Consider the following 12,274-nt stretch of genomic DNA (forward strand, 5'->3'; position numbering starts at 1 on the left):
CGATGTTAGTAAATCAGGCATGAATAAAAGACCCATTCAATGCACAAGACAGACCAACAGACTTTAATATAGCTGCTTTTTAGTCACCAAGAAGTGTCTGACTCTGTGCAACCCTATGAACTGTAGCCTGCCAAGGTCCTCTGTCCATGGGATTTTCCAGGCAAAAACACTGGAGTGGATTGTCATTTCCTTCTCCAGGGCATCCTCCTGACCCAGGGATCGAACTCATGTCTCCTGCACTGCAGGCGGATTCTTTACTGCTGAGCCACAAGGAAGCCCTAATATAACTGAGTATGAGAAATTCACTGATAGGTTTCAGATCTCACACTGCAACTAACCTTTCAGAATATGCCATCTGTCCAATTCTGGTGACATATCAAAAAAGATCCAAGGAGTAGGAAATGGCAACCCACTCCAGTATTCTTGCCTGGAAAATTACATGGGCAGAGGAACCTGGCAGACTACAGTCCAGGGGTCCACAAAGAGTCAGACATGAGTTAGTGACTGAGCCCACACACACACAATGTATAATATATAATTTTTACTGCTGTGTAAATAAATGCCTTTATCAAAATATTATGACTTTGAATAAAAAGATATCCACAATTATCTGAAAAGGCTCTTAAAATACTTTTACTTTTTCCAAATACAAATCTGTATGAAGTTGAATTTCATTCATCTACTTCAAGGAAAGCAATATATCATTGAGCACAAAAGCAGGCATGAGAATCCAGCTGTCTTCTATTAGGCTATTTGTTAATCAGATTTGCTGGGACTTCCTTGATGGTCCAGTGATCCATGCTTCCAATGAAGGGGGCGTGGGTTCAATCCCTGGTCTAGAAACTAAGATCCCACATGCTACATGGAGCAGCCTGGGGAAAAAAAACAAAGAGATATTTGCAAAACTATAAAACAATACAACTGTTCTTTTTTCATTTAGAAAATACATTTTTATAAGAAGTATGTTAACATGTAAAAGATTTGTTACTGTTATTTTAAAATAATAAACAACTAATTTTAAAGTTCAAACAAAAGTATTTAACGCTTTCAATACTTTTAAAGAGCATAAAAAGGGTCCCAAGACCAGAACATTTGAGAACTGTAGATACAGACCACCTGGTTCCTGACTCCCAGTTCTCTGGGCTTGTTTGCAGCACACCTACCCCTCCCACTGACTTCTCCACAGAAAAAGAAGTATAAAACACCTAAAAATAAAATCAATAACAAAACCTAGCTGAAGACGAGATAAGGGAGCAGGCAAAAGCTAGAGAGAGAATAAGATACTTTCCTTCCCTTCAATATAATGTTTCTTTAAGGCTACACACCAGAGCCTGGTGAGGCAGCCCTCCCAGGCGAGGCTGCGCTCACCCACAGCCCCTCCCTGCCACCTGCGGTAGCTGACAGACTGCGAGCAGAGGGACGAGAGCAAGTTCAGGTGTTTTATCTCCCTCACACTCAGAAACTGAATTGATACAGCGAGTGATTAAGACAGGTGGGGCCATTTTTTATTAGTCACGATTTACCAGGGAGGAAGCAGAGGTCTGTGCCTTGACTAATAGCAGTAACTAAATCACAGGTAGGGGCAGCAGCCTCCAGGGCGCAACCCAGATTTCCCTCCACGGGGCACTCGCTCTAAGATGCCTCCCATCCCCACTCAAGCCCAGAGGCCCATCATTAAGATGCATTATTTTACCTGTAAGTAAGGTCTTTTAAGTCACATAAAATTCTTTTTAATCTTTTGTCCATTCTTTTGGGTAACTGGTCTTTTTAATAAGATGAAAATGATCCTTTGTATTATTTTTCAACTACAAAACTAGTTTAAAACTGATTAAAAAGTAAAACAATGAAATACAAAAGAGATAACACAAAAGCTGGTTATTAGAAAATAGACCTCTAACAAAACTAATCATAAACAAAAGGCATGAGGGCCTTCCCTGGCAGTCCAGGCTCTTAGCTGTGTGTGGGATCAAGTTCCCTGACCAGGGATCAAACCCAGGGCTCCTGCATTGGGAGCATGGAGTCTTAGCCACTGGACCACCAGGGAAGTCCCAGGGGTTTGCATTTTAAAAGGACCCTTTCAGAGTATTATTACTATTAGTATCACTAAAAATATTAACTTCTTTATGATTTCATGCTTCCACTGCAGGGGGTGTGAGTTCCATCCCTGGGCAAGAAATTAAGATCCCATACGGGGCACATCGTGGCCAAAAAAAAAAAAGAAAATTCTGGGAATGAAGAAAGGAAGATTAAATACAGTATATATGGAAAAAAGACTAAATTTTATGCTAATAATTTTAAGGTTTCTTTTTTAACTTTTTATAAAAAATTTTAAATGACCAAAACTGACCAGAGGAGAAGTTAACATTTTTAGTGATACTAATAGTAATAATACTCTGAAAGTGTCCTTTTAAAATGCAAACCCCTGGGACCTCCCTGGTGGTCCAGTGGCTAAGACTCCATGCTCCCAATGCGGGGGCCCTGGGTTTGATCCCTGGTCAGGGAACTTGATCCCACATGCCACAACTAAGACCCAGTGCAGCCAGATAATTAAATAAAAACTTTACAAAAAGAAAAAAAGTTAAAATGCAAACCCCTCAGGGCAGGAAGTGCTGGTGAGTTGTTCCTCATCTTTCCTTTTGTGACAAAACAAGAGTTTTGGAGCCTAGGCCTGTCTGTCTGGTTGGAAGGAAAGAGGGTAGAGGAGGGGCTGCCACAGCTCTGTGTTTAGCAACCCTGGTCAGCCTGGACTCAGATTATCCCAAGGCTGAAGCTGGCTGCCAGCACACCCCCTGCTGACTTTCCCAAGACTAGCACCCCCAACACTTGAATCTCAGTCCCAGAAGCAGAGTCTCAGTCTCTGGTGGAAACAGAGACATGCCTGTCGATCTGGCCCTGCCCAGCTCCAAGCCCCTCACCCTTTCCCCTTCCCTCCGTCCCTCCTCCCGCTCTCCTTGCTCCCCCTCTTCCCTCCCCCCACCCCCATACTCTGCTGGGTGACAGAGTAGCTCAAGGTGTGGCTGCAGTCGAATCAGGCGCTTCACCACCTCTCCTCACTCCTGCCTCCTGGTACTTCCAGCCAGAGGAGCTGTGACAAATAGGTGGAGTCCTGAGGCCCAACCCTCAGCCTGTCTTGGCTCATTTCCCAAACTTATTTCTGAATCTGACATCAGAATCAGACCAAGAAGAGGTCTGAGGGGTGTGGTACTATGTGTGGTAAAGGGATATAGTTGTCAAGCTCTGACCCCGGTCATGGAGTTACTGCAAGAGATCTACCCTTTACACCTTGCTCTGTGGCCCATATGAATGTCCCATGTTACAGAAGCACTGCTGCTGCTGCTGCTAAGTCGCTTCAGTCGTGTCCGACTCTGTGCGACCCCATAGAGGGCAGCCCGCCAGGCTCCCCTGTCCCTGGGATTCTCCCGGCAAGAACACTGGAGTGAGTTGCCATGTCCTTCTCCAATGCATCAAAGTGAAGTGAAACGAAGTCACTCAGTCGTGTCCGACTCTTAGCGACCCCATGGACTGCAGCCCACCAGGCTCCTCTGTCCATGGGATTTTCCAGGCAAGAGTACTGGAGTGGGGTGCCATTGCCTTCTCCATACAGAAGCACTACTGTGTCTCAAATTTGTCGATGCAGCCAGATAAATAAAAATTAAATCTAAACGATCCCCCTGGCTTGTGACTGCAGCCATAAAAGACACTTGCTCCTTGGAAGAAAAGCTATGACAAACCTAGGCAGCATATTAAAAAGCAGAGACATTACTTTGCCAACAAAGGTCCGTATAATCAAAAGCTGTGGTTTTTCCAGTAGTCATGTATGCATCTGAGAGTTGGACCATAAAGAAAGCTGAGCACCGAAGAATTGATGCTTCTGAACTGTGGTGCTGGAGAAGACTCTTCAGAGTCACTTGGATAGCAAGGAGATCAAACCAGTCAATCCTAAAGGAAATCAGTCCTGAATATTCATTGGAAGAACTAATGCTGAAGCTAAAGCTCCATACTTTGACCACCTGATGCAAAGAACTGACTCACTGGAAAAGACCCTAATGCTGGGAAAGACTGAAGGCAGGAGAAGGGGACAACAGAGGATGAGATGGTTGGATGGCATCACCAACTCAATGGACGTGAGTTTGAGCAAGCTCCAGGAGTTGGTGATGGACAGGGAAGCCTGGTGTGCTGCAATCCATGGAGTCACAAAGCGTTGGACATGACTGAGTGACTGAATTGAACTGAAGTGTTACCCAGTCCATACCAGCTTATGACTACGAGTACTATCTTAAGCAACAGACACTAGAAACACTCCCTCTATGTGTACACATGTGTGTGTGTGTGTGTGTGTGTGTGTGTGTGTGTGTGTGTGTAGGGGTGAAAATACCTTGGATATTTTAATGAGAGGAAAGGTGACCCCTTTCAGAAAAAGGATAGGAATGACCAGTATACCCAACTAGCTGGGACCAGTTATTCCGAGTTGCTGACACTCTCTTCCACCCCCAGTGAAGATGAAGGCTCTAAGAATGAAGTGTGATGGGGCAGGTGCTGTGGCCAAGTTACCATGTCTCCTTAGGGTCTTATCTATGGGAGTGGGAATGGGAAGGCCACAGCACAGAGTTGAGTTTAGGCAGAAAGGGCTCCTTTGTGAACCCTACTAATGATTTAGTCTTGGACTGACTCAAGCCCTTGGCAGCCCCTAAGGCAGGTGCTTCAGTGGACTCCTTACCTTGCTAAAGTCTCAGGAGTGGGATGGGATGTGGAAGGCAGATACCCACTGTGACCTCCAGCTTCTGCTGACTGCCTGGTCTGGAGTGACCAGCCTGTCCAGATAACAGATGACTGATGCAGCACTGACCCTGACCACACCCAAGGCTAGGAACTTGATCAGGCATGTTCAAGTGCATTAATGGACACAGTGGGTTGGAAGAATTAAAATCTGGACCATATCAGATGTTTGGCAGTCCTTACCAAAGTCAGCCTCTGGTGAGAATGTGAACAGGAATCCAGAATCAAAGACCTAAAAACCAACACGAGACGTGCCACCCCATGGACATTTCCCAGTGCAGGTTGGTATTATGATTTGAAAGGCCCTAAGGAAGGTCCCCAGGTTCCCCTTCCTATCTAGTGAAATGATGCCTAAAATTCACAAATTAGATCCCTCTTCCTTTCCCTGCACTCCCTCTACTTTGGGCAGGGCTGGGTGGAGTTGGATGGAGCTGGGACCAGTGTTATTATGAGTTGCTGACACTCTCTTCCACCCCCAGTGCAGATGAAGGCTCTGAGAATGAAGTGTGATGGGGCAGGTGCTGGAGTGGACAGAAGTAATGATGAGGAACTAACTTTCTAATAATGCCTGCAACTGATTCTATTGACAATCCAGACTTTAGGTCTCTCTCCCTAACCCCACCAAACACATCCGGGTTCACTCTTTGGAAACAGTGAGCTTCTTCAAAGTACCCATCACTTCCTGCCACCCAAGACCTACAAGGTAGGATACTTTCAGGATAGGCTCTATGTAGGCTCAAAGACTATGTATAAGTGATTAACTCAAAACCTCCCTCTGTGGGTTCCTCTGTATAAATGGTGACATAGTAGAAAGCCTGGTGTATTTTGATGTGATCTGTCAGACTCTTGGAAGTCCTCCTTCCAAAAATATCCTCCTTGCTCCAGACCCACCTGGCACCCAAAATTTCACCATTAGAGGTACTTAAAGTAATTCAGTAGGTCTCTTGGAAAATAAAAAGATTTCCTGATTCAGGGTAGGGGTGGGGGATTAGCAAGGAGAAGTCACATAAGAACAAATCAGTGGTAGCCTCTGAATTCCTATGCACCACCTGAAGGGTTTAGAGGTAGAAATCCAGTGTGGGAAGAGGAGTTGGGGTGGGGAAGCAGGAGGGCTGGAGGGTCTGAAGCCATTTTTCATAGTGAATACAGGGGTTTCAATTACATTATATATTTATTTGGGGTGGCTTTGGCAAGGGACTGATAAGAGACCTGGGATGCTAAAGACTCCTCCATAAACCATCCCGTGATGCTAACACTGCAACAAGAGAAACAAGCAGAGCTCTAAGACCTTGGAAATCAAGACACAGGAGTCCTGGACTTGGGGGAGGGGGTGAGTGGGTAGGGAGAGAAGGGGGCGCGGTTGGAAGAAAACACCAAATTCAATCCCTCCCCCTCTTGGTCACTTTCCTTGTCAGAGGCAGGCAAACACCCCAGGGCAGGCAAACATTCCTCAGGGTGAGGAATACTCAGGAGGGTCCTCTTGAGTCCTCAGAATTCTCTGCAGGGTCCCCTCCCTGGAGGAGGCCTTGAATAGGAGTGCGGGACAGAAGGGCAGAGTGAGCTGTGGGCTGGGCTGTCTGGTCACGTGATGCAATCTCACTGCTTCTCATCGTGTAATTCTGTCCCCCTCCTCCTCTGGTCTCCCTCTCCTCTCCCCTCCCTCTGCTCTGTTTTCATTTGGTTAAAATAGATGCACACTCTGGTCTTTTCTATTTTTAATACCTAGCCATTACATAATCCACACTGTAATTGCTGACTTGAAAAAGTACTGGCAACAGTAGAAAATCCCCCGAGTTTTAAACAGGAAAAGGATTATTACAGCACAAAAGCCTTTGGCAGTTTTACTGACTGGTAAACCGTCTGTAGTCGTCACTTGCCAGTGGAAGTCACATGGGCCTTGGGAAACACTCGCCTCATCTCAGGGAAGGCAGGCTGGGGGAAGGGAAGAACCACAGCCTCGGCTGGGAGGGGGAGGCTTTGTGTGGCGAGGCGGGGGTGGGACCGTGCCCTGGAGCTTCTGCTGGGCCCGGTCCAGAGGGGAGCAGGGAAGGACTGAGCTTCAGGATACCAGTCCCCTCCTCCCAGGACCACCTTTTACTGCTTTTGTTTCTGGTTAAGACAGTCAAGTCTCCAACATCCCCAACCTCTCCCTCATTGACTGCCTGGGCCTTCTTACAGTCTCCAACACATTTCTGGGCAAGCCTGAGTGAGGGTGGACTATCCCAATTAAATAGATGATTTCATGAAGACAAAGGAGCAAGCAAGACTGCTTGTTAATCACACAGATCTGACCCACTCCTCTGCAAGGCTTTCCACAGATTAAGTCAACCACCACACTATTTAATTCCTCAATAAAATGCTCTAATAACAACATAAGCACTAAAAGTTTGATAAAGGGTTTCCCAACCAAATTGAAATTAACTATCTCATTTAAGACAAAAATTCTCGTGTGTTGGTGGTGTGGGTAGTGTAAGAAATACAAAGGAAATACAAAGGGACTGCTTTCTCTGCTTTTGCCAATTCTGCCACAATCCTAACCCCAATAATCGAGGAGGATCAGTCCAATCTGTATAACTATTCATGTCAATTCATTCCATAAACATTTGCTGAATGCCACATGCTGGACTAGTTGTTGGGGATATAACATTTAGCAAAATCACTGCCCTCATAGAACTGCCAGGTCAATGAGGGAGACAGAGACCTTAATCAAAATATTGCATGAACATATCATTACTATGATGATGTATTATAAGGGAAAAGCATAGAACAGTTGGGGCACTTAGAACAGAAAGACCAGATAGGGTCTGAGGGTTCCTAGGCACCTAGGGACTTCAGGGTTCTTTAAATTCAGCATCCCATATTCTTCCCATTCTCTCCTTCCTTCCTGTTTTTTCCATATAGAGAAGATAATCCTAGGTTCCTTATGGTCTCACATAGCAAACTAATCGATTCACATAGCAAACTAAAAATTCAGCACTGTAAGACAAAAGGTCATGTTAAGAAAAGCCAAACCACACTTTACAATGAGAACTACACATAATTCATGACACGAATTAAGACTCAAATCGGCTGCAGGTGTCAAAAATCCAAATCAAACTTTCAAAATGAAAAAAAGGGGGTGGGGGAAGCCTAGACCCATGTAAATGAGATATTCAGACTTAGACTAGCTTCAGGCATGATTAGATCTCTGGTGCTCGAAAAATGTCATTAGTCTCCATTTCTAGATCTTGCAGCTCAGCTTTCACTTGTCTTGTCTTCAGAATTCCCCCTGAGGTACCAAGATGGTCACCAATAACCTCAGGATTACATACATTCTAGAGGCTTAGCAACCCAGCTGGAAAAGAAATGAGAATTCATTTAGCAGTTTCAATGAAAATCCAGAGTCCCAACTGGCCTGAATTTGAGACCATGCATGCCCTTCTCTGACTGGCACAGTTAGGTGTCCTCCACCTACAGCCAAAGAATGGACTCAACTCCACCAAAACTGATCTGAGAATAGGAAGGAGGTGATCCCTAAAAGGAAAATTGAGGTGCTCTTATCTAAGAAGGGAGAATGATGCTGGGCAGTCGAAGCCCACGATCTCTACTGTCCTCAAAGTTTGTAATTAAGTGGATGTTAAGAAGAAACAACAGGTTCTTCCATCAACTGGGTCTTTCTTCCTGAGGAATGAGCAAGAGTGCTTATTTAGTGTGGCAATGACTGGATCTGCCCTGTTTCCAATCCAGCTACATGGAGACCTCGGCAGCTTTAGGGCACTCCATGGAGTCTTAATATTCGTTGATGTACTTGCTCAGAGCAGTCTTCAAGTCTCACACCTCGTGAAAGACTTCTCCTTCTCCTCACTCCCTACTCAGTGCTGGCAGGGCTGTGAAGGCCACAGCTCTCTCTGGCTTTGTCAAGTGTCCTCAGGGTCTGTGTAAATTACATGAAAGAAAGGGAATGACAAGCCCTTTGTTGGGAAGTTTTGCTTCCCTTTTGGAGTCTGAATTGAAAACGGCTTCCGCTGGGCAGGAAGGGGAGTATCAGGATAGTTTTTGGACCATCCAACCAACAGACTCCATAGAAAAGATCTTGGGGGTTGGGGGGGCGGTGGGTCACTGTCAAACATTCTACAAGTTACACAGCACTACAGCAATCATATGTTAGCTGCAACCACTGTCCATGTCCTTATAAAAGCTGCCTGGACCCCCCTATCCAATACCCTCCCACAATTTCTGCAAATTCCCAGCAACTAATGCTTTTTTCCCCACCATGGGCTCCGAAATCACTGCAGATGATGACTGCAGCCATGAAATTAAAAAGACGCTTGCTCCTTGGAAGAAAAGCTATGACAAACCTAGACAGCATATTAAAACGCAGAGATGTTACTTTGCCAACAAAGGTCCATCTAGTCACAGCTATGGTTTTTCCAGTAGTCATGTATGGATGTGAGAGTTGGACCATAAAGAAAGCTGAGTGCCAAGGAACTGATGCTTTTGAACTGTGGTGTTGGAGAAGACTCTTGAGAGTCCCATGCACAGCAAGGAGATCAAATTAGTCAATACTAAAGGATGCTTTTGAACTGTGGTGTTGGAGAAGACTCTTGAGAGTCCCTTGGACTGCAAGGAGATCCAACCAGTCCATTCTGAAGGAGATCAGCCCTGGGATTTCTTTGGAAGGAATGATGCTAAAGCTGAAACTCCAGTACTTTGGCCACCTCATGCGAAGAGTTGACTCACTGGAAAAGACTCTGATGCTGGGAGGGATTGGGGGCAGCAGAAGGGGATGACAGAGGATGAGATGGTTGGATGGCATCACTGACTCAATGGACACGAGTTTGAGTAAGCTCCAGGAGTTGGTGATGGACAGGGAGGCCTGGTGTGCTGCGATTCATGGGGTCACAAAGAGTCGGACACGACTGAGCAACTAAACTGAACTGAACTGAAAGGAAATCAACCCTGAATATTCACTGGAAGGACTAATGCTGAAACTGAAGCTCCAGTACTTTGGCCACCTGATGCAAAGAGCCAACTCATTAGAAAAGACCTTGATGCTGGGAAAGATTGGAGGACAGTAGAAGGGGATGACAGAGGATGAGATGGTTTGATGGCATCACCAACTCAATGGACAAGAGTTTGAGCAAGCTCCAGGAGATGGTGAAGGACAGGAAAGCCTGGCCTGCTGCAGTCCATGGGGTCGCATAGAGTCGGACACAACTGAGCAACTGAACAACAACAAGAGAAGCCATCGCAATGAGAAGCCCATGTCCCTCAACAAAGAATAGCCCATGTGTAGCAATGAAGATTCAGCAAAGCCAAAAATAAAAATAAATGAATACATTAAAAAAAATACAGCCTTAAATACTGTTTAACCTAAAGGAATCCTCTAATAAAATTTAAGTCAAGATGAATACATCCCAAATTAAATAAGTGAGAACATTAAAAATAAATAAATAAGCAGGGGTCTTTCCTGGCAGCCCAGTGGTTAAGAATCCACTTTGCAATGCAAGGGATACTGGTTCAAACCCTGGTTCAGGATGATCCCTCATACTGTGGAGCAACTAAGCCTAAGAGCTACAACTGTTGAGCCCATACCCTGCAACCACTGAGCCCGCACGCCTAGAGCCTGCGTACCATAAGAGAAGTCACCACAACGAGAAGTCCATGCAGTGCGATGCAGAGTGGCCCTGCTCACTGCAACCAGAGAAAGCCTGTGTGCAGCACACAGACCCAGCACAGCCAGAAAGCAAAGCAAGTAAATAGATCTTTTAAAAAATAAATACATAAAGAGGAACATTCTGGTCATGCTGCTCTGTACTTGCTTTTTTCTTTTTTAGGGGGGTGGATATGAATTTATTTACATTCAGGCCTTACACAGGTATAAAAGTCACATTTTGTGACAAATTTAAAATGAAAACAAAGTTGGAACTGTCCCCAGAAAACTCAGGACCCGTACTTTCATTGACCCCTATTTTCACAGTCCTGTGGGGTAGGTATACTTGCTTTTTCACTGATACAGAAGCTACTGTTATGTTTTCATAGCCACACAGCATTTCACAGTCCCTACTCATGGATATCTACCAATGCAAGGAACATTCTCATCCAGAGAACACTGTGCTCAAGAATAAACACTTCTTTAAACGAAACTTAGTTTGCCCCCACTGTGACTTGTCTGCTTGTATTCTTTGCCCATTTTCTATAGAGTCTGTAGTCTTATCGTTACTGATTTTTAGAAACCCTTTATATAGTATAGAAATTAACCCACTATCACATACATCCCCAAACTTTCTCCCAGCCTGTTGACTGTCTTCTATCTTTGTTTATGGTGGCTATGTCACACACTAGTTTCTTATTTTTATGTGGCAAAAGCAATTATGAACAATTTAGAAAGTACTGTCACGGGTGCAATGCACTTGAGGCTCTGAGCCACACAGCCTCTTCTGCTGGGCACCACAGAGCTGTGCTTAGTAGGCTCCTGTGGTGAAATGGCTGCGTAAGCAATCATTTTCTGAGCTGTTCATATCTGGTTTTACAGCCATGGTGGTGGTATAAATTAATCAAGAAAAAAGCAAAAGAAATGTTAAAATTTTACTTGCTTGCTCGTTTTCATCTATTAAGAGGCTTCTTTCTTAAATGTTTGAGTAATACACTAACAATGTCAAAGAAATCCTGAGCCACTGAAAATCCAAAAACATCTTTATAAACAATAATCTGAGTATTTCCAGACCCTTTCAAACTGTGGGCTTTAGGGCATTATTTGCTGTCACTACAGAGGAAGAAAATACATTCCAAACCCCACAGGAATAGAAGGGTCAAGAGTCCAATAACTCCTAGTATTTCAAGCAAGAAACCGTTAAAGTTTCCCCTCAGCCTTTCACAGAAGATAAGCATTGGCCCCACTCTGATCCCGAACCCGAACAGTTAAAAAAACCCTAGTGGCCAAATGGGATTTTCCCTGTGAGAGTACTTAGTCCTTGTTGCTGCGAACTCTGCCTACAGACCCAGTACTCTGTGGAGGCTGTCCCATTTGGCCAGAACTACCTGCCTCCCCAGTGCTAAAACTCTATGGTATTCAGCCAGCTGTGCACAAGGCAGGACTCAAAGATGCTTCTGGACATCTTTTTCCTAGTTCAAACCTGACACTCCTTAAGGAACTTGGTTTCTGGACAATGAAGATTCTGCCATAAAAATCATCCTTCAGTACCCAGTGGTATCCAAAGGAGAAACAGATGGTCTGTCTCAGTGTTGTTTTATTCCTATAACCTTAAAAAAAAAACAACCCTCCCTTGGCCGAGGTCTATACCAAACAACTATGCCCCTCCTCCTCATTGCTGTTAAGTTGCTAACCTCTCGCTCATCGAGGACTTTGCCTCCTTGATCAGTCTGCCTTTCCACTTCAAGTCAGACCTTCTGCCTGCTCACGATCTCCTATATCCTCCTATCTATAGGACCTCTCCTCATCTCATCTACAGCTGCTGCTTCAACTTCACTGAGGTTTCCAGCCTCTCGATACCACCTC

At 44.8% G+C, this 12,274-nt stretch overlaps 1 long non-coding RNA gene across 11 annotated transcripts in view; it reads right to left on the reverse strand.

Moving 5' to 3' along the window:
* Positions 1-606: 606 nt before the first annotated feature.
* Positions 607-12,274, reverse strand: part of LOC129623286 (uncharacterized) — a 57,497-nt gene continuing 45,829 nt past the window's right edge. For all 11 annotated transcript variants that reach the window (XR_008700453.1, XR_008700452.1, XR_008700449.1 and 8 more), the window contains one exon: positions 607-872. This is a non-coding gene — a long non-coding RNA (uncharacterized LOC129623286). The remainder of the gene's footprint in view (positions 873-12,274) is intronic.

The sequence above is a fragment of the Bubalus kerabau genome, chromosome 11, assembly GCF_029407905.1.
Source record: "Bubalus kerabau isolate K-KA32 ecotype Philippines breed swamp buffalo chromosome 11, PCC_UOA_SB_1v2, whole genome shotgun sequence".
NCBI classification, from domain to species: Eukaryota; Metazoa; Chordata; class Mammalia; order Artiodactyla; family Bovidae; genus Bubalus; species Bubalus kerabau.